The 23,931-nt window shown below is 40.4% G+C and overlaps 1 protein-coding gene across 4 annotated transcripts in view; it reads left to right on the top strand.

Moving 5' to 3' along the window:
• Positions 1–23,931, top strand: part of zfpm1 (zinc finger protein, FOG family member 1) — an 83,035-nt gene that overhangs the window by 7,685 nt on the left and 51,419 nt on the right. The window contains exons 1-2 of one of the 4 annotated variants that reach the window (XM_047152908.2): positions 13,677–13,870; positions 13,948–14,067. The exons of 2 other annotated variants lie outside the window; for them this stretch is intronic. The gene's annotated coding sequence lies outside the window, so the exon portion shown is untranslated. Of the gene's footprint in view, positions 1–13,676; positions 14,068–23,931 lie in introns of those variants that run through there. One more of the 4 variants, XM_047152907.2, reaches the window with a different exon arrangement.

The raw sequence follows: 23,931 nt of genomic DNA, 5'->3' as shown, positions 1-23,931 counted from the left end.
TGAGGAATGAGGCCCAGTGATCTTTTTCTTTAAGTGACCTTCTTCGCCAGTCACATCAACAAATTCACATAAAACACCGGAGGTCTTTCTGGACACTTGTGTATTTGTTTTCGTCGTTACACTTGGGCTTTGACTGAAGCGGCCTGGCTGGGCGCTCTGGTGGGCAGAGAGCTCCGGACTGGGTATAGAGGAAGAGAAGAGAGGAGAGATAAGCACAGCAGGGCAACTGGGATAAAGGCCTGAGAAAGAGGAGAGGTTAGACTGCCTCCAGGGAGCTCCCCTTAACAGAGGTGGTCTAGACTAGAATGTCTCCTCTTTCTGCTCTCACACACTGCACTTGATCGAGCCAAAAAGTGGCTGCCCACCTCCCTCTGTCACTCCAAGCCTAGGCTTAGATGTGTATAGAGTGAGTCACTACATGCCGTTGTTGTGGAGTTAAGAGTGATCTCAGCTTCGGGTTTGATTAGCTCTTGTGTAAACCATATGAGCAATGTGTTACTGATAGCCTGTCTGTGATGGTCTCCAGAATAGGTCGGTTTAGGTCATATTCAGATGATTTGGCAAAAAGGTCACAATGTCATGATAAGATGGTGCAAGTGCTGGTTTAGAAATTGTCTTGTAATGGTATATGGGAAAGAACATCATAGAATTGCCATTATCTCATTCTTACATCTCATTATCAATTTGATTAATGTTTGACCATCTTAAAAATGCTTTGGCTATGCGAACTACATATTGTGATAATGTTTGTATGATTCTTTTCCAAGCCCTAGTTTGTGCTGCACAAGCCAAACCTTACCACTGAAATGTCACCAGCTAAAGTAGACCAGGAGTCCACTCTCCTGTAGGGGTTATTAGATGAGTCAGATAAGTTAACCCATTTTATCCCGGATTTTTCTGACCTGCATGAACACATGAACCTTACACATCGAACAGACAAATAGTACAAATAGTGCATCATTCTTGGGCAACAGCACAGCTAAAAGAGGCATCAGTCAATCAAGAAGAACCAATTTTTAAAAACGTACTGTAACTTTTCATCAGTGTGCAAACAAACAAGAGTGGATCAAAGGTAATAAAACATTGGTTAATAACATTAATTAATTAATTAATTAATGCTATTACACCACCTGTGTAAATTTGCATTTTAACATTTGAAATAATAACAGACAAAACGAGAGCAATGTGATAAACTGTGCAAGTTTACATTTACCATTCTTATGACAAATGTGGCAGGACAGTTTTTAAAAATATAAATAATGGACATGTTTAAAATTCATATTTTGCCAACACCAGCGGATAGTATCGCTATTTTAATTTTTTTTCCCTATACACACACACACATCATTTTCACCTAACCAGAGAACAGTTTCAGAGAACGTTCATAAGAAATCAAGATGACCTATCGTTTTAAAGTACAGCTTACCAGTAATGTCTCACACACACACACACACACATACACACACGCACACACACACCCCAAGAACTCTTTCAGAGCTCTACAACTTGTTAGTAAATCTTTTTAATATTCATTACTTATTTATTTTATTTACATGCATATTTACATGTCTTGATTCTTTTGCATTTGAATATTTAATTTCTCTAGAACAATCTCTAAACGAATCTATAAATACAATACAATATTGTGTAAGACACGCTGGCCTACTTAAGCTTTTCCAAATAAGTCAAATATCGCAGTTGACCAAAGGTCAACTGTCACTTTCTTATCAATTAAAAGATTAAATCAGAAAAAGAAAGAGTGCATGCAGATTAAAGATGCTAATGATTAGATTATCACTCTCGATAGCTGTTGGAATATTGATGGCAGCATTTTTTATTTGTTGTAGACTTTGGTCTTTTTGACCCTCTTGGTCTCTTGCCTAGATTGTATGTTGCATTACTTTCCCCAAGGAATAATAGCTTGTGGACACTCCTCTGACTTTCACGCTACATGCTTGACTCCCATCCTCTTCGCCTTCATCTCTTCCTCAATACCCTATTCTACTCTCCCACTATTTGTCTGTCCTTCTTCTTCCCCTGCACCACTGCTCTACCTTTTTATCTCGGACTATATCGCTCTTTCTCCCCTATTCCTCTCTCATGCAGCCGAACACCTCTGTCCCGACCCCTTGCTTTGCACATCTCTGTCCAACTCTTTCCCCTTCCACCCTCTGTCCCTCTGCCTCCAGTCAGCCCCTCTAGCCTCACTGAAGCAGGTCTTGGCGTATGATAATGTGGAAAGTTGAACTGGCCCCATTACAGCTTGGCTGATGGCAGCGCTGATAAGGCTCTTGATAATGGGTGCAGATAGAGCTGACACAGCGGTCCAATAGCCAGCCCTCTCTCCCCCATTATCATTCCTGCCCACCGATGGGCTCCCAGCGCACTATCTGCTCTCCATTTCCACTCCTGCGACAGATAAGAATGGAAATACTGACTTCATAGCTGACTGATTAAAGTGTCTGCCTTTCTTGATAATACATAGATAAATTATGTTTTTTTTCTCTCTCTATGTCTCTCTCTCTCTCTCTCTCTCTCTCTCTCTGTCCCCCCCCCCCTACTCCCAGTTCCACTATCGAGAAAGGGCGGGAGAAGAGGCGATGGGAGGGGCAGGAGGAAAAAATCTCTCCTCTGTTAATTTCTCTTTCTTTGTAGGTTTATATGAGAGGGAATAGTGGGTAAGGGAGATAGCGAGCGAGGGAATTTGAGTGAGATCGGGATACAGGCCCATTAATAAGAAAGTTTGTGCGGGCTGCGTGTGTGAGCGCTTGAGGTGAGTCGGGGAAGAACGACTCTATTCGATTGCCTCTCGGGGACTATTACGTTTGGAATCATGTCGTCTAATACACAACAAAGTGCTATCGCTTTATCTGCATAAACACGTTTGTGCATAAACACCCCCCCCCCCCCACACACACACACACACACATCCCCCACCCTCTTCCCAGCGAATGCCAGAGCTCATCCCGCCTGGTTGATTCCAATTTCAGCCAGACTGAATATTAGGGCAGAGATGACTACGTTGAGGCAGAGACACTTACATCTGGGTTCTCACAGCAACTAAAGGAAGCAGTAAAGCGCATGGATAGCCCTATCGGAGCACTGATGACCTCCCATCTACAGTTACACACTTTTCCAGGGTGCTTTTTTATCGCTGATCGCTCCACTAAGATACCACAATGATCTCACTGATGAAGCTGTTGCGTTTACAGTAAAGCCTGCCGTCCGTCTCTCTCTTTCAGTACAACTTTCTCTCTGTCCTCGCTTTCCCTTTCCTCTATGCCATAAACTTCCTTCAGTGGAGATTTTCCCTCTGTGCTTCACCTTCCTGGATCACGGCATTGATGTCAGCAGTGCTATCAGGGGCTTCCTTTAGTTGCTCTCGCTATATCGTGTGTTTTTATGAGTCGAGTCGTGTGACTCGTGCTATCCGTCATTTCCTCATATCCTGAGCTAGAAAAAAACAACAGCGTGACGCTGTAACTTTGGCACCCGCTTTTCAACCTACTGTGACTTACCTATAACAGAGAAATTCCATGTCTCTGTCAGTTTTATGGCCTGACTGTCTATCTGTCTGTCTATCTGCCTGTCTGTCTGACTGTGTGTCACTTCTCTGCTTACATAGAGAGCTGCCTGCTGGAACAACGCGCTATTTGTTCAGGGCAGTGTAACTGACCTTGATAGATTAGAGAGCACCTTTTTTCTCTCTCTGGGGCCATACGAGTGTGAGACAGAAAAGATAAGTTTGTGTATGAATTCCCTTTTTTTTTCCCCCTGCCTGTAAATTCTTTCTCATTTGATGCATGGTTTGCTTTCAGTGGGAAAGTGAGTTTCTGTGTGTATTTTCTGTTTTTACATTCTGTTTTTTAAAATGTTTTTTAATATATCCTTTAGATTCACAAACCACATTTACCTAAAACTCTGTCCACACACCGAATTATTCACATTAGCGTGCCTAAGGCGAATTTCAGACCGAAAGCTTGACTTTATTTTTAAGGGCAGTAGACCTTTTTCAGTTAGGCCACAAAGAACGGGGAGTGGAGGCGAAGAAAAAAAAAAAAAACTGAAAGCATGATAAAAAGCCTAGATAAGGGAATGACTGTGTTGTGTAGGAGTTGATATCAATGTTATCTATCTCTTTTTCACTCTCCTAGCCCTTCTGTTGTTTTTTTACTCCTTATCTCGCTCCACCAAAATGCCAGGAACAAAAAGGGAGAAAGAAAGAAATTACCGCACGGATTATTCATGGGGCCCGCTGATAAAATGTTGACATGAAAATTAAGAAGAATATATGGAGCGGCTTGGTCTTTCTGTGGTAATTGTTCACTAGCCTTTATTTTTAGGGCTCAGTGCAGCTGGGTGAAATCCATGTGCAGCTTATTCTTCGTTCTCTGTTCGAGGTCGAACGATTGGAACCGTGTTAACCCTTTCTCCTCCACGGTCTCTTGTGTCAGACGAGCATTATTTATTTATTTTTTTATTTCCACCCTTACCCTTGTGACACATATAGACACACACTGGTCCGTAGCTGCTGGAATCAGATAAGCCCAACCTCAATCTGACAAATAAAGAGCCCCAAACGCAGTGGACAGGCATGTGTTGCTAGGCTGATAGGCTTCGGTTGCAGCCGACAACAGCATTTCTTCAGGATGTTGGAATTCCTGAGAGTTGAAGAAGAAGGAAAAAAAAACCCTGAGAGGAAGATGGAAGGAACAGTCGCAAGGATGACCCTAGTTTGTATAGTCATCACAGTTTCACCTGCCTTTATATAACACTTACATCATGTCATTCATTCATTTTTTTTTTTCCATTGTGCATTAGTCATTCTGCAAACTCACATTTATTCGTGACCTTTTTTTGATCTTAACGCTTGAACTAGACATTACACGTAAGCAATATTGCACAAGCAAGAGCGGAGTTGTACTGGATATCAGAATGGCTGTTATTCACCCAAGGTAGGTAATCACAGCTGTGCTGATATTCAGTATAACCACATGAATGCGAGTGCTATATTGCTTTTATGCAACAGTTCTATAAGCAACAACATAATGTCGAGTAAGTGACAGTCAGTTTGGGCACAATATGGCCAAATAGAACCAGAAGAAGCCACACTCATTTTATAGCGCAGTGGCTACCTGACTAGCTAAGACACATTGATTTGTACATTCCCGTTAAATGGGTGTCCCTTTTTTTTGTGTTCTTTTCATCTTCAACTGATGCACATTCTTATTTTAATCCAAAAGTTCTATTCATGAACAGGATCGTTTTCCACGTCCGTCGATGATGTCACTAACTCTACTTTAGTAACGGTTAAGATCTAAGAAGTGGAATTTTACTTGGTGAGCAGAGTGATGCACAGAGTGAAACCGTCCCAGTGCAGTTACAGGAAATGTAGGCGCTCTTGAACCGCCACTCAAATCAGTGGACCGGAATGAACAGTTATATAATACACTTTTAACCAGACATTATAAACGGTTGTTATGAAACGTAGCAAAAATGTTTTTGCATTACCTTTAAACATAAGTTCTGATATAATATTCCAGCATCCTTCCTGAACTCTTCCTGAATCGCATTTCATTGCGGTATTTTATTTGACGTAAGCGAGTGAGATTTGTAGTCATAACATAACTGATGTTTAAGCAGGCTACTGTAGGAATAGATGCAAAATAGTGTTTTTGAGCAACAGATAATGATTTTTTTGCTGTTATCACTGAATTTTCACCTCTCTGCTTTAGATTAATCCACCCTCTGTGTGTTCTTGGCGCTCTCTGTGTTGTTGGGCCAGCTAGTGGCCTTTGTACAGAGGCCTCGTGTTTCACACTTGACCCTGTTTTCAGCTGCCACTCCATCCCTGTGCCCAACAGCAGCCTCAAGTTTCCTCTGCTCTTTGGGTCTTAGACTCTGAGAGAGAGAGAGAGAGAGAGCGTGTATATATATGTGTGTGTGTGTGTGTGTGTGTGTGTGTGTGAGAGAGAGAGAGTTTATGCAACACACATGGAATACAGCCACAATATCTTCATTATGTGCCCCCGTTTCTTGTGTTATCTCTTTTAATTCAGAGAAAGCCCACTGTTAGTACGAAATTAATGTACGTACATTGTAAACGTGCAGTATGTAATGGCGTATTCATTAGATTGTAGGCGCACATTCAGCCTGCGTGTTCATAATTTCACTTTTGTGCCTCTCTCTATCTCATTTGAATTTATAATACTCTCTGCTTTCAGTTTCCCTGTTTGGATCAAGATTAAATATCCCAAATATGCCCATTCTTAATTTAGGAGGTTTTTTTTTTTTTTTTTTTTTTTTTTTTTTTTGTGTGGTGAGATTTATTAGCTCAACCCCAAAGCATTATGTGGTCGTATGAGGTTCCGTCGTATTATTAAGTGAGATGGTGGACTAAAGAAATATTTATATAATTGCTGGGAAAACTGTCATATTAAACCGGTCAGACTACTAGCGCCCATTATGATAAGAATCTCCTCTGAATATCCTTTACATACCCACACACACACACACGCATGTGCTTGCACACACTCTTGGCTCCTTTTGCCCTTTCCTCTTTGTACTCTGTGCCTCTTGTCCCCTCCCTATATCTGCGGTGAGCCTTGTCTGAGTATTAGTATTAGAGGCAGCAGTGTCCCCTGAAGTAAAACAATCTGCTGTAATCTATCAGTGTGTTATCGGCCCTATCTGAGAGCCAGAGCGAGCCGGGCCGGGGCCATGGCGCCGTGCTCCGCAGCTGATAAAGTTTCAGAGTTCAGCGATGATGAATGTTAAGAAACTGCACCCTCGTTAGAGAGGATGTGGACTCGGCAGGCCTGACAGAGGGAGGGAGCCGCGCACACACACACACACACACACACGCACGCACACACAACAAACCAGAGCTTGAAAAGAGCCTGTACTGTTGCAGGCCACCAAGCACAAGGTCAGGACCCGGTTCTTTTACACACATCCTCACCTTCACACTCTGTGTAGCAACAGTTCAGGAACCGTTTAAGTTATGCAAATCCTGGCTTTTAACTTTGGCATTTGTATCATGCTTCTTCATCTGTCCTGTGCGTTCCACTTAGCATGTAGCATGGCTCCTATCAGCTATCAAATCTATTAGGCCTTGTGTCATGCCTCAAAGTCCCCTGATGACGATGCATTTGATAAGAGAGTTGTTCTGAACAGTGCCAATATTGATAAAGCATCAACTCTTGTCAGGTATCACGTGCTGAGTTCACATTTCAGACTGATAGCTGGGTTTTTTTTTGTTGCAGATTTTATGTAATATCAAAGATTAATTTGCATTATTTCAATGTGATGCCAAAAAAAAAAAATTACCCACACAAAAAAGTCTGTTCAATCTCATACAACAGACAAAGATAAGAGTACAAGATCATATAACAGTTAAAGACTAAATGATGATTCCCACGTTGTTGAATGTAATATATAACAGCAGTTTAATGTAACACAAGGCCCATGATGCTTTTTTTTTTTAATGGATGTGTGGAACATTTAATAGGATCTGATAGACAGCAGACTCCAGGCTGAGGGGATGGGGGGGGTACAAGCTCATCAAGAGAGCCAAACCATTCTAAAAAGTATAATTTGTCAATAATTGGCCGTGTCGTTCTGGTTAAACGTTTGATAATGCCGAGGTTCTTTAGGACCAGTGCTGTGAATATCTCGAATTGAAGCGGCAGGCAGCATATGGCAGCAGATCTCAGCACTCGATACCACCATTAAGCTCTTGAGAAGTATTTTAGCTGAATTCACACAAAAATAGATAGATAAATAAATAATGAAAAAGAAAAAAGTGGAACTGTCAGAGAAGTGATACAGACTATAAAAACCATTTGGGTTGAGCGATAAAAGATTATCATCTTTTTTTTCTGTCGCCTTATTGCCTACTCAGCCATGACTGTGGCTAATTTGCTTACTCAGGCAATAGTATGAACTTATTGTGTGTATATCGGTGTGTGTGTGGGTGCCATGTGACTCTGCGAAAGAGTGTTTGTCACAGCATTCTAACATATCTTCAGGCTATAGATTTTTGTTTGAGAGCGTGTAGAAGAAGGTAATTTGTCCGCGTGAGCGATTATCTTTATTAGGGTATGTGTGTAGGTCCGTCACGGACAAATTTAAAATGACTCGCAGATGTACAGGATCTATTATCTTCTCAGAAAAGTCGAGGAATTTCTTCGCACAGATATGGCGGAAAGGCCTATCTCAGAAATATCTCGGGACGGCTAACCTTCATCAGATTGTCCGAATGTTTCATGGCAGCCACATTCCACATCTTTGATTGGCCAATGGTTACAGTCAGGAGAGCACTGTCAGAGGAGAGTCAGTTCACTAGATAAGCGCCTGATGGAAACCATTTGAGGGAAGGAATGCACGTCTTGTGGTGTTTGATATGCTTTTAATAATGTAATTAGTATTAACAGCAATTCTTGACTTTTTTTTGTTGCATAAATGGCTAGAAACCTGTCTAATATGATATATTACATTTTATGATGATGACATTAGTGAATCTAGAGTCACCATACCACAGGTGAGCTGCCCTGAAGTGCAGGGATGCTGTTTAATACAGTGTGGCTTTGCCCACACTGACCTTTCAGTCAACTGGGCACTGTTTGCATGCCTTTCTGCTCTTTCCTTTTTATGCAAATTTCCTCCAAGAGGTTCCCCAGAGAGGCCTCCTGGAAACAAGTGCATCCTGACCTATAGGTTTGCCCACAAACTGTAGTTTTGATTAAATAAAACCCCCAACACACTCTTCGATGATTATATTTAAAAATGACATTTGTGTTTATTAAAAAATCCTGTTTGATGCCACTTTTTAATGGCTGCAAAAATGAACGAATTTGTTTTTTGTTTTTTTAATATTTAAAAATTTAATTTGTGTTTATTAAAAAAAAAACTTTGATAAAAAAATTATACAGAAAATTAAGATCACTAAAAATGTTAGCATTTTCCCATTAAAAAGTTTTTTTTGTACAAAATTGTACTATCACATTTAAAAACATTAAGAATTTTAATTAAAAATATACCACTATATCTCAGGAAAGTGCATTGTGTACACATAATTGATCACAATACCGATATTGTATTGTCATATCACCCACCCACTCTGAGTATAGTTTACATGGTTTATTTGACAGGAAGTGTAAATGTGGAAGGGAATTTCTGAGATTTTGTTTACAGTATATGAATAGTGTTGACTGATGAGTGTCTTTAAAATGATTAGGACCGATTGATCTTCATCAGCTCCTAAAGACTCCTCAGCAAAACATGTCATGATTTACATGAGCAGCTCATTTCCTAAACACAGCGGTTTTGCACTAGGTATATGTTGCATTCACGTGATGTAGTCCCCCATACTTCATAAACTTCCGCTTCTGTATTCATGTCGTCATTCTGAGCATGTTTTTTTCCCTCCTCTTTAAACGGGGCTTTATCATTAATAACCACAGCGCTGATAAGTCCTTAAGGTAAATGATGAGAATGCTGTGAACGTGGGCAAAGGGCTAGCAGAAGGATAGCAGGATATCGTTAATGTCCTCCTTCCTTTAAAAGTGCGTCTCAGGGAAAAAGAAGGAAAGAAACGAGACATCTATCGCTCTCACCCCCTGCTTTTATTTCCTTTTAGCTCCTCTTAAATTTCCATTATTCACTGCAAAAAGCCAAGCCAAGTCTATTCACACCTCCCCTCCCTGACACCAAAGGGCCCCTCCTCTCTCTCGCTCACTCGCACGTGCACACACACACACACACACACACACACACACACACACACACACGCCTGTGCATACACACATTCACATCAACCAAACCCCATTATTAATCATCCCTATCAGTTTCTCACATCTCCCTGTTATTTGCTATTTAATCACTAAAATAATATCAAGGAGGGGGGAGAGGGCCCGTTACCATGACGACCAAATGGAAAAGGTCAGGGTGAGTTTATCTTATCAGCAATACCGAATGGTTACTAATTACAGATAGGTACTACCAGCTCTCAGTCCACTGGGCCCTGCCTTAAAACACTATCAGCAATCCACACCGGCCCCGATATTAAAATTATCTCCAGTCACACACACGCGTGCGCACGCACACACACACCTCACCCTGCCACACAGATCTTCAGACAAGATGGGCCTCAACACCATCTCAGATATTCCATTAGTTCATGTCTAATGGTCATTCATTTAACATTAAAAGTAATAAAAATTTAGTTATGCATAAATACTATTTATGTTTTAGCATAATTAAAACAGTAAAATAAATGCCAGCTACATAACTGCAGAATAGTGTGAGTCCCTGAAATGTAACACAATCAGGATGTCTGGGAACTCATTAAGCCCAACCATTGACCTTAGACAGAAGTGAATCTTTTCTCTAGTTCACTAACTGGTATTTTACAATGACTTCTCATTAATGCTTCCTCACCTTTATTCATGGTAATGACAAACCGGTGGTAATTAGATTTAGTGGGGCTATGTAGATAACGCTGCTAATTAATGGTAGGTGTTTGTGTACGTGCGTTGGCACACATAATGCACAAAAACTCAGATTTTCTCCAGTTGTTCTCTGTCTGTAGTTTTTTTTTTTTTTCTAATCAGGAATGGATTTTCCATTGTAAATAATGTGTGTGTGTGTGTGTGTGTGTGTGTGTGTGTGTGTGTGTAAGCAAACAGCCATGTGTTTGTGTGTGGATCTTAAGAGCGCTTGTGTTTCCTTGCGCTCCTCCATTTATCATCTTTGACATTTGGCTGTGCTCGTTCTATCTGCTCCACATCTGAAAAGAACACATTTTTCCCATCAGAAATCCCATAGTGACTTTTACGTTCGAGTGCTGGTGATACTTCCTTCCGTAAGCGGCATCTCCACATGCATCTTTGCTTGGCTGCGTTCCTTCTTCTTCTTCTCTCTCTCTCGCTTATCCCCCCCCCCCCTCTTCTATCTCTGTCTGTGTGTCTATGAACATGCATGTTATCAGAGCACTAGGGTCTCCACTGATGCCCTGCCTCTTGAAAATGCCCCCTTTCTTTCCCGCTGCCAGCCTTGCAGTGGGTTATATTTAACAAGCCCCCTTTATCTGCCCTACATCCCCTCTCTGCATGCTCGACCCTTATCGCTGCCACACTCGCACCATCTCCGGGTTTTTTTTTCTTTTTTGTTGTTGTTTTTTTTTTTTTTTTTGGAGCTCATGTGACACGAGTGATAGATAACATTTCAACTGCCGTTTGTATGTTTGTATCCCTCTCCCTTACCTCTTCTGTTTTTTCCTTTCCCCTGCTGTCTCTTTCACCATACCTCTTTTCCCCCTTCTTGTTCATTTCATTCTTTAATGAATGAAAAAACTTCATAAAAAACCTTGTATCCTACAGAGCAAGTGCCTGACGTCTATGATGAGAAAATACAGAGAAAAGAGAAATAATAAAATGGAGAAAATTGAAAAAAACAAATTGCTTACAAGCAGGCATGATTTAGAAGCATTTCCACTGACTTCAGATGAGCTGTGAAGTTTTTTTTGGAAGTTTTACCCCATGATATTATCGTGAAATTATATTTGTTGGAATCAACTGTACTAGGGATGCAGTACAGTCTACAATTTTAACAGATTTTCTTTCCCCCAAATACATTTTAAGCACAAACTGTACTTTTAACAATATAATATTGTCATAATGTGTCATTATGTGCTTGATCATATGATCTTTTCATGTTCAAATATTTAATGTATAAATGTAACGGACTTGTAATTAGAGATGTAACGATATGATTTTGGAGAGATGCAAAGATTTAAAAAAGTGATCGAAACGAGCAGAGGCAACAATCATCAATTTTTTTAATTGATTTATAATTAATTAAAAAATGGATTATTATCTATTAAAATTGATTATAAATTGATTACTACAGACAAGTAGTTTGTAAAAATAATTCAGACTGATGAATTGATTTGTTAATTGTCGTTCTGCATGTTATCATTTGCGAATTCACTCTGTCTCGATCATCGTTTGTGAGTTTACTCTAGGCCTCGTGCTGAAAGTTGGTCACATGTCGATCAGAGGCTACGATGTTGTATGGTATTATATCATAACAGATTCATGAGTATCGTCAAACATCACATTGTTGCCTTATCGAAATTGTATTGCATCGTATAAAATCAGTGGTTTAGGCCAATATTAAACCGTTGCCTTAAGAATGGAAATTGTATTGTGTGGAAGCCTGAGGTTTGCGTTTAGAGTGGTGCCCCCCCACCCCCAATTGACTGAATATTTGTGATCAGTAATCATGATTTTATTGTTGAACAAAAATAATTGATTGACATTTTAGCCAATATCACTCAGCCCTAGTTACTAATAAAAACATATTTTTTTAGAGGACTCTGGACGCTTGTCAAGTGCTGGAACATTAACATTGAATGAAATTGAGATTATGTAGAAAAAAACTGATTTTATTTTGACTCATCCAATCAATTCAGAGACCAAATCTGCAGCATTCAGACCAAATAGACACTGTATGCTACAGATAGATGACTGTGGTCACAGGGACTGATTGCAGAAGACTTTTTACTCTCTCTCTCTCTCTCTCTCTCTCTCTCTCTCTGTGTGTGTGAGAGAGTGTGTCTGATAGTGCGAGAGAGTGTTTGTTTGTGATCGAGTGTGTGTGTGCATGCACGTGTGTGAGAGAGTCTGATTGTGAGAGTGTGTGAGAGAGAGAGAGAGAGTCTGATAGTGAGTGTTTTTGTGTGTGTGAGCGAGAAAGAGTCTAATAATGCGAGAGTGTGTCTGTGTGTGTATGAGAGAGAGTCTGATAGTGTAAGAGTGTGTGTGAGTGATGGAGTCTGATCGTGTGAGTGTGTGTGAGAAAGAGAGAGTCTGATAGTGTGTGTGTGTTTGTTTGTGTGTGAGCAAGCGAGTGTGTGTGTGTGTCAGAAAGAGAAAGAGTCTGATAGTGCGAGAGTGTGTGTTTGTGTGAGAGAGAGACTGGTGTTTGAGCGAGTGTGTGTGTGTATCCTCTTACATGGGGCTGGCTGCTGAGCAGTAGCGCTGGTGTTGTCTCGGTTTTTATGTGCTTTTATGGTGATTAAGTCATAACAATTATACGATAGTCATAAAGGACCACATCCGTTTTCACAGGCAAGAGAGCCAAGACTGTCTCTCTCTCTCCCTCTCACTTGTACACGTGTACACACACACACACACACACACACACACACACACACAGTGGTTCCAGACTGTATGTTTAAATAAGTGCTACACTCAGTATAGTGTTAACTGTCATTGTAACATTAAAACAGAATAATTACATTAAGAGCGTTACTGGAACTGGGATACAGGGCGAGTCTTGCGTAAACAATAGCGTTTACTGGTGGAAATGTATTCACGTCACATCGTCCCACAGTGGCAGTCATACTGTACATACCGGGAGGCTGTGTGTTTAGGTCTGTAATGTTCTATCTCTTCTTGTAAGGATGCTAGCCTAAACACTGATCTCAGTGTGCGGTGCAGTGGCCTCCAGCATCTTCACTGTGTGAATGTGACCTAGTTGTGTGCTGGGTGACATGTTCTGCTTTCCGTGGCTGTTTAGTCTATGGCTCAGGCCACAGCAGCTGGGAAGTGTGTGTGTGTGTGTGTGTGTGTGTGTGTGTGTGTGTGTGTGTGTGTGTGTGTGTGTGTGTGTGTGTGTGTGTGTGTGGTAGTAGGTGGTGTGAGGAGGAGGATGGATTCTCTCTAGACCTGTATACAAGTAAAGCCTGGGGCTGATGGTCAGGAAGTGGATGAATGCCAGAGGGTGTGTGTGCGTGCATGTGCATTGAGAAGCAGCGAGGAGAGGAGGGCAGGAATGAAGGAGCAACCTGGATCTCCTTTTCACGGTTAGATCACCGAGACATTGAAAAGGATGAGAGTCTTGTCCTCTGCATACCAGCGCAATCTTTCTCTCCTCCTCCAGCATCCTCCCAGTATCACTCAGAGGGAAGATGCGAGGGAGAACACACTCATCCTCCCCTGAGCATTTCAGCCTTGCTGCTTCACTGACCCTGCTCATTCCGGCGCACTCAAACTGAACTCTGTAACTTTCTCTCAAACACATTCACACACACAAACACAGATATCTGTATGTTACGGCTGTCATTGTCCTTTTTAATGGAAATGATTCCATTGCATTCAAATGAGTCTATAAAATTTTACTGCTGCAGAACAAGAGCATTATGCTTCACTATTTTTGACCTCCCGTGGTTGTAAAATGTAATACCAACACACTGTAGTGTGAATTATTTTTCACAAGCTTAAATATTTCATATGTTTAGGTGTACCACTTGTAATCGGCCAACTTTACCTGGTGTCCATGCAGGAATGTTTTATTTTGTCCTCAAAATATCCCAAATGGCTATAGGGTATAATGGGTAGTTTGTAGAAATGACTAGTTTGGGTATAATATATACTTTTATTTATATATATATATATATATATATATATATATATATATATATATATATATATATATATATATATATATATATATATATGTGTGTGTGTATATTTATAAAATCGATAAACTATTTAATCAAGTATATATTGTAATGACACATTTACACATTTAAAAAAAAACAAAACCCCAGTGCATTCAATATTAGGTGAGTAAATTTTTAGCATGAAATTTTTGAGACCCCCCCATTAACGTTTCGTGAAATTTCCTCTCGCATGTTCTAACTGATTTGACATTTGTTGTACACTGGATATTAATTTGTATATACTCCTTGCGCCATTTGACGCTGCTTCTGTAATGCATGAAGTTAGCAATGTAGTATAAAAGAATGTGTGTGAACGTTGCCTCTGGCTTATCCAAGGACATTTCATATCTGTCAAGTCGGCGGTTTGATAACAGATGCAACAATGTCTCTGAGAGCTCCTTCAGCAGTACACTGTGATATGAGAGGTGGCATGAAGTCTTGCTGCATTTGATGGCATTAATGTTTCGGGGGAATTTTTTCACATCTTTCCTATCGGTCTTCCAATCGTTTCTGTAGGGCTTGCGAACTGAGCAGAAATCATTAAAGTAGAAATCAATAGGCCATGAATCTGTATGGGTTATGAATGAGCGAGTGTATGAATAGGTTGTGACCTCTGAGTAACCCCAAGCTGTTGGTTAATGTGACCCTCATTAGAAGTCAGTTAGATGCAGCTGGTGGCAGCTGTTGTCCCTCCTCAGTAGACCAAACGCTCATAGATGTTCACTGCCTCTCCGTGTCCTGAAATGAATTATACTATTGGTCAGTTGAACTTTAATGACTCTGTAATCATACATCCATCCATCTTCTATACTGCTTATCCTGGAGTCTATCCCAGGGAGCATAGGCACAAGGCAGGGTACACCCTGGACAGGGGGCCAATCCATCTCAGGGCACAATCACATACACATTCACACACTACAGACACTTTGGACATGCCAATCAGCCTACCATGCATGTCTTTGGACTGGGAGAGGAAACCGGAGTAGCCGGAGGAAACCCCCGCAGCACGGGGAGAACATGCAAACTCCACACACACATGGTCACGCTGAGAATCGAACCCCCGACCCTGGAGGTGTGAGGCGAACGTGCTAACCACCAAGCCGACTCTGTAATCACTGCATGATAAATGAATGAATGTGTTTTACACCATGGACATGGATTTTTATTTATTTATTTTAAATGTACAGGACTTCCTAAAGTAAGTCCATAAGTTTGCATTATCTTTATCCCATTCCTATATTTGGTTGGCAGTGAATTTACGACACGATTCTCGTCCTAACTGCAGAGTTTTTTATATATATTTTTGGACCAGAATGAAGTCCCGGGTAGTTGAATTGCCAGGCAGCCTGAGCTAAGACCCTGCTGTAGAAGCCAGGCATGCAGACAAGAGCCAGGCGATAAGCAGCCTGATAAATGATAGAAAATAGCAGCAGATTTCAACTTTCCCACCATCCCAAGATACACAGGGAGGGGGGGGTGGGGGAGGGGGGCGGCTGAATCAAATACTTATTTCATCCTTCACTATCTGCCCCACAGACAACCCCCCCCCCCCCAAACAAATCGCAAGGCCATTCAAAGGGTACAGACGCAGATGTGCAAACCTAAACTCCCTCATATTCACACACTATACGATAGACTCACAGGTGATTGTATGTCAGTCACGGTATGTAAACAGGGGAATTGATATGGATCTAATTCAGCCCTGATGACATAAGTTTCCATCAGCCTTTTATCACGTACTGTACTCTGTGTGTAATATATACTCATGGTCCACTTTATTAGGAACACTTATATACTTTCATGCAGTTATCGAAGGAATCCAAGGGTACTAATCTTCAGCTATCCTGTTCTTGGCTGACAGGAGTGCAACCTGGTGTGGTCTTCTGCTGTTGTAGCCCATCCGCCTCAAAGTTTGGCATGGTGTGCAATTTGAGATGCTTTTCTGCTGACCCTGGTTGGAAAGAGTGGTTAGTTGAGTTACTTTATCCTTCCTGTCAGCTCCGAACCGATCTAGACATTCACCTTTCTCATCAACAAGGCACTTCTGTCTGCATAAGTGCCGCTCACTGGATTGATTGATTGATTGATTGATTAATTGATTTTTTGCACTGTTGTATGTGAAAATCCCAGGAAATCAGCAGTTTCTGAAGTACTCAAACCAGCTCCTCTGACAACAACCGTGCCACTGAGATCATATTTTTTTTTCTCTATTCTGATGTAGTCTATTTATTTTTTCTCCTGCAGTAAGGGGTAGCAAAAATGTATCACAATATTTAAAGACATTTTCACACGGCAGGATATATATCTTCATATTTTGGTTTAATACTGTGCCAGCAAAACAGTAGTTTTATAGTTAAAAACCCTCATTGATAGCTTTTATTTCATGTTTACAAAATTCAGTTTAACACAGCGAATTAGAGATGATGTGTAATCAGCTATTTGTTCTTATGAGTAACAGTGCACATGATCACTCGATGTAATGATCTCAGAAAAAAACAGTGTTCATGATTTTATTTTTCAACCTGGCTCTTTTCAGCCTAATTTATATAAACTTTTAGATCATATTTTGTTCTCATCTGCAATGTAAATGCACGAACATTAACATTAACTCATACATGGTTTGATATGTGCACAGTTATAGAGAACTTATGTTCTGAAGTTGGGGTCAGGTGAATGTTGAACGGTTAGCTCTGAGGAAATAAAATGGAGATGAAATGAAACAAAACAACATGTGTACTTTTCCATGCCGGAAAAAGGAAAAAAAAAGAATATAGTAAAAGCTCTGCACATAGCGCTTTTTTAACCTTAGAGGTTCTCTAAGGCACTTTACACTGTTTACTACTACTACTATTACTACTACTACTACTACTACTACTACTACTAATAATAATAATAATTCCTTACATTTATATAGCGCTTTTCTAGATACCCAAAGCGCTTTACATTGTATGGGGGGAATCCACCAGGATGATGTGACGGCATCCATATTGCGCCAAAACGCCCACCACACACCAGCTATTATTGGAGAGGAGAGAATGATGTGACCAATTCAGAGATGGGGATTATTAGGGGGCCATGGTAGATGAGAGCCAATGGGGGAATTTCGCCAGTACACCGGGGTTATACCCCTACACTGTTTCTCTTTCACCCATTCTCACACACACTTACACATGGCAAGCGTGACTGTCCAAGCATATGTGCTGGATTTGGTGACCTAACCATGACTTCTGGAGAGTTCACGAAGTTGAATGGTGTACCATAATGCATATTCTGCCTGGGAGAATATCTGGCCTGTTCTAGCTGCTCCCATATTTGCTATATTTGATTAAAAATGTGTTTTTTAAAGCCATTTACTGACATGGATTATTCATAAGCAGTAAATTTACATTTATTCATTTAGCAGACGCAAATGGCATTTATTTCTTTCGAGAAGGAGTATGGATGGTTACAGATTAGATCAAATAGATTGAGCTTTTTTTGCAAATCAGCAAATCAACTCAGTTTTAATTAAAAATGCATTTTTAGCACAGTCATGAGAGCGTGCGCTCATCTGGAACATAGGCTAATTAATACCTATGCATTAAATGTGAGTCAGATTTGAATACTAAAGACTGTACTGTATGTACTGATTTGTTTGCGTGCTTTACAGAACCAGTTACTGTTGCTGTCAGTTGTTCAGCACCCACCACACCACACGTCAGCCAGGTGAAGGAGCTCTTCAGCCTGAAACAAAACTCTGCTCTGACTGATGGCCCCTGAGGATTGATTGAGTGCCACCACTGTGGCAACTTTTGGTCCAGGGTGGCATAAATGCATTTTCTAAAGACATAAAGAGAGAATAATAGAATTAAATGTAAGTAAAAACAGAATGCAAGGATTTGCAAACCCATATGTTCACAAAAGAACATAGAAAACATATCAAATGATTAAACTGAGGAAATGTACCGGTTTAAGTAAAGATAAGGTAATTTTGAATTTCATGCCTGCAACACCTCTCAAAAAAGACGTGGCAACCAAAGGCTGGAAAAGTAAGAGTTACTAAAAAGAAACAGCTGGTGGAACATTTTGCAACTAATTAGGTTCGTTGGCAACAGGTCAGTAACATGATTGGGTATAAAAAGAATATCTTAGCGAGGCAGAGTCTCTCGGAAGTAAAAATGGGATGGGATCTGGAAGCATATGTTGCTCTAAAACCTGTATATACCTTTCAGCATTGATGGTGCCTCTCCAGATGTGCAAGCTGCCCATTCCATAGGCACTAATGTACCCCATACCATCAGAGATGCAGGCTTTTGAACTGAGCACTGAGAAAAAGCCAGATGGTTATTGACCTCCAACTGTTTCTTTTTAGTAAAATTTACTTTTCCAGCATTTTGTTGCCCCCGCCTGAACTTTTTTGAGACGTGTTGAGGCCATGAAATTCAAAATTACCTTATTTTTTTTTCTTAAAATGGTACATTTACTCAGTTTAAATATTCAGTTTGTTTATTGTGTATTGCAAATCATTGCATTTACATTTTACACAGCGTCCCAACTTTTTGTAATTGGGGAATGTATGTGTGTGTATGTGTGTGTATGTATGTATGTGTGTGTATGTGTGTGTATGTGTGTGTATGTGTGTGTATGTGTGTGTATGTGTGTGTATGTGTGTGTATGTGTGTGTATGTGTGTGTGTGTGTGTGTGTGTGTGTGTGTGTGTGTGTTTGTGTGTGTGTGTGTGTGTATGTGTGTGTGTGATCCCACTATCGGCCGATAGTTTAAAAACATCCGATGATCGGGCCGATTGTATCCTGTCAATCAAAAGAAGGCGGGAAAACACATCGATTTCGTGCTGTGTGTAAAGATCATGTCTTTTGGAATGACGACAAAACTGCAGTTTGTAATCTCTGCACCACTATTAATTTTACACCTGAAGTAAACTTTATGACGCAGAAGTTACAATTCCTTCAGAATTCTTTTATATTAATCATTATTAATTTATAATAAGGCATGAAAGGCAGAACTATCGGTATCTGCCGATATCGCTCTGAGTTATCGGTATCGGCTGAGAAATTTTGTATCAGTGCATCTCTAGTGTGTGTGTGTGTGTGTATGTATGTATGTATATATGTATATGTGTGTGTATATATATTATATGAAAGCTAAGTATGACAAATGGAAGACATTTTGCTAAAAAGTTTTAATTTCCTCTGTGTATGGAAACCTTTTGGACACCCTGGCATTTCCCAGTTTATTTACCATCACTGGTCTGATTATTAAATTGACGACCTGGTTTAATTTCAAAGGGTGATGTCGAAAACAGTGTTTAAAGACCACTGGGAACAGAAGTATGAAATTATAATTTGAAATACGCTGAGGTGCTACTCCAAAGTAGTAATGTGAAGCACCACTTACAAATAATACATAACCTCTTCTAATTGTGTTATTTCTAGCCATAAACTAATTAACGGTTAAGCATTAAACAGTAACGGCTGTCATGATTTAGTCCTGTTAGTTGCTTATTTGGACCTTTTGAAATAATGCATGGAATAATTTTTACAAATATTAACAATTTTTTTTGTGGAAATAAAACAAGCAGCCAGTCCTCAGACATGATCCAGCCAGGCTGAGCTCTCTGCTAGAGAAGGCAATGTGATGGATTGCCGTGAGGAGTTGTGCTGATCTGCGTTTGCAGAGCTAGTTTTTCTCTCTCAGGGCCGTGAGAAATGCCCGTGTACAGAACAATACATCTCACCAGCGGTCCTGGCCAGCTTGTAGCCATGTGATATCACTACCTGCAATCTCACCTGCCCTCTGTGCACACAATGAGCAATTTCCAGAGTGGGGGGGAGGAGGCATCAGATTTCTTCCATGCAAGTGAAAATATTATCTCTGTTTTTTTTTTTTCTTTCTTTCCCCTTTTCTCAGTCTGTCTCCCATCCCATCATCTCTCCTGGCTGGGCTGTTATCAGAAAGATGGCTCTTGCTCATTAAGGAGTTAATTTTCTCCCCCCTATCTCTGATTAGTATAGCGAACCTAAAGCACTGTGAATTCTTTAAATTTTCCTTCCCTGTTATCAAAAAGAGAAAAAGGGAGAATAGGGGATATTTAATCGTTTAAGTAGTCTTCCTGGGGAACTAGTGCTTTTCTGGGGTTTTTTTCCCCTTCCCCTCACATCCCTCCCCAGCAATGTAAAGAAATCCTGCTGAAGCTGCCCAGCTCAGTCATGTCGTTTTTAAAGCGTGGAAAAAAAAAAAACCCAACTTGATGAAATTCCACTATCAGCTCCGAACCAATATGCAAAATATCTTTCTGGAAATCAAATAGCTATTATGTTTTCATTTCCACGTTGGCGTATTTGCTTAATGAAGAGGAGACAGATCAGACCGGCAGAGAGAGTCTGCTGCAGCCGATAACCGCGAACGGCTTGCAGCTATCCGCAAAGAATGACGCTCCGAGTCAGAAAGAGTGAGTGAGAGAGCGAGAGAGAGAGAGAGAGAGAGCGAGCGAGGGAGGGTGAGAGAGCGAGACAGTGAGTGAGGGAAGGAGTAAAAGAGAAAGACTAAGAGATGGAGGAGAAGAGAAAGACAGGAGAGTTTGCAAGAAAAAGCAGCTAAAATGTATAGTGTTGAGGGCAGGAAAAGGTGAATAGATAAAGGGATGATGAGTTGAAGGATGGATTTAAACGTATCTTACCTCTTTTTGGTGTCCTGGACTCAGGCTGCTGTTTGATGACTTGCTGTCCAATCCACAGAGAGAATCTCATGGGCCTTTTTGAAGTGATCTAATGCCTCATGAATATGAATGTCTTCACAACTCATCATATATAATAACCATTATCATAAGAAATATCGTCTAGCACTTGTCTGTGTTATTTAAAGGGGGACGTAAGCAGTCTGTGTTTTGATTTTGTTTACCTCCTTACTTGAAATAAGTGTTACAACTAACAGTATTATCCTACTTTTATGCTTTTATGTAAATGATTTGTACGAGGGGGGAAAAAAAAACATGGTGGCATATTATTTTTCAAATAAAGTGACTTTGGTGTGAGGATTTTTTTTTTAATGAATAATCATTTGGTATACTTTTTTTTTTCCTCATTCTAATCTTCTAATTTTCAACAAGTCTGCTTTTTAATCACCTTAATTGATTATGCCCACCTTCTCCACATGACATGGATGCAACTTGCACTGTTACTATGACAACCAGTGTGGACATAGTCAGTATACGGTTAGTAAATGTTCGAACTACCGCACAAACAGACAAACCGGGTTTAGTTACTTGTAATTTCCAATGACCCTTTTGTATAAAAATCAGAATCAAGAAATAAATCAGATTTCCTTTGGTGTCTGTACATAGCCTAAAATCTTAGATCTGTTGTCATATTTAGGTATGTTAATTTCCATTCAGATGTGCAATTAAGTAATCTGGCTCTATTCGAACAATGTTCTGGCTTCACTGGAGCAGGGTAAGACAAGGCAGTATGTTCTGGTAATACTAAATCAGGTCAAAATCAAGGCTAAAGTTCATTGCAGATTTGATGAAACGCCATACATAATTGTCATAAAATTAGTCAATCTTGATCACAGTCGTCTGTGGACAAAGCCTCAGCATCAGCAGCACTCTGTACCTGTGTGTGTGTGTGTGTGTGTGTGTGTGTGTGTGTATAATTTATTGATGACATATACATTACAGTGAAATTGTTTTCTTTGCATATCCCAGCATGTCAGGACGCTGGGGTCAGAGTGCAGGGTCGGCCATGATACAGCACCCCTGGAGCAGAGAGGGTTAAGGGCCTTGCTCAGGGGCCCAACAGTGGCAGCTTGGCAGTGCTGAGGCTTGAACCTCCGACCTTCCAATAAGTAACCCAGAGCCTTAACCACCAAGCCACCACTGCCCCTAATATATATGGGTGTGTGTCTGTGTGCTGTGGTTCTTCCACACTACCTTCAGCCACTGTCAAGCTAAAGTGCACCAGTCCTGAGGCTCACAGCTTATCTGAAGCTCCAGTTACTCTGCTGACATGTGGCATGGCTGGAGAGGTCTCTGTCACACAACTCCAGCAGCTCATCAGTCATTTCAGCATGTTTTCTCAACCTTGCCCTGCCATTATCAATACCTCCCCCACACCTGCTCATTTGTTGCCTGATCGCTCTTCTCATTTTGGTCTTTCAGAACAATGTTCAGTTAGGGATATTATATTGGAGGAGCTGATTCCTGATTGAAATGTTTCGGTTCCTATATAACGTTGTATTTAGGGATATTGTGATTGCTTAGATTAAAATAACTAACCGTGTTTTTGCGTCGCTGATTCAGATCAGTCGGGTCATGAAAAGTGGGCAATGACCCACTCTTCCTCTCACCACGTCTTTCACAATGTGCTTTCTCCAATTACCTGATACAAGTGGAGTCATCAGCCTGTGGACTGTCTTGTAATGTGGTGATTAGTGTGAGACTGCGTGTGTACGTGTGTGAGTTTAATCAGTCTCGGGTTTGATGTGTTGTCTCAGTATTTAATCGCTGCTGTTAAGCACACAGGTTTGATGTGGACGAGGCCAGTTAATAAAGCAATATCTTCTCTGCCTTCATCAGCTAAGCCACTTTGTTCTGTCTGTTCGAGTGGCAGTCAGGACTCAAAGTCCTCTGTGGGTATGTGTACGAGTATGCATGTTTTGTAAGACTGCATCTCATTACTGCCATTATCTATTTCTACATTCTGCCACATATTACATATTCAGCATCACACCGGCCTTATTGGAGGTCCAAACGCTGAGCAGCGGATAATCTTTTGCCCCAGATCCAGCTGAAAATGTATACCATAAAATTATTTCATTCTCTCATTACCAGTGTGCGTGTGCATGCTATGTTGAATAGATACTGATCAGTATGTGCAGTCATGCAGTCAAGCCTTTTTTTTTTTTTTTTTTTTTTTTTTGTCAAGCATTAAATGCATATTTAATCAAACTAAAATTCACATTACAAATTTGGCCGTGTCTGTGTCACTTAAGTCAGTTTAGCAAAATGAAACATGCATAAGTAAATCCTTAGTTTTATGAGGCTCAGGTATTGTAATGTAGTGTAAAGAGTGTTAACTGATGAAATTTAGGAGTTTCAAATGATTGCCTGGATGGACATTTTAAACAATGACAGTCTTGCCAAGAAGTGGATGTCCTTCTAAAATGTAGAGATCGAGAAGCCTCTGGATAAATGGTGCATACATTTACCTTAAAGCGCACCTTTTATGGTTTTGAAGCATGCCTAATTTTGTTTTAAAGGTCTCATGCAATAGATTTACATGCCTCCAAGGTCAAAAAACACTTTAACATGCTTACTTTAAAGCTGCATAAATTGCAGCATTACATTGTTTCCCCTCAGTGTCATAAACGACTGGTTAAATGATCCGTTCTAAAGGATTCGTTCTAAACTCCTCCTTTCAGAGAGC

The sequence above is a fragment of the Ictalurus punctatus genome, chromosome 4 (genome assembly GCF_001660625.3).
Source record: "Ictalurus punctatus breed USDA103 chromosome 4, Coco_2.0, whole genome shotgun sequence".
In the NCBI taxonomy this organism is placed as follows: domain Eukaryota; kingdom Metazoa; phylum Chordata; class Actinopteri; order Siluriformes; family Ictaluridae; genus Ictalurus; species Ictalurus punctatus.
The sequence above is the reverse complement of the archived record's forward strand: the minus strand, read 5'-3'. Positions and strand labels throughout refer to the sequence as shown.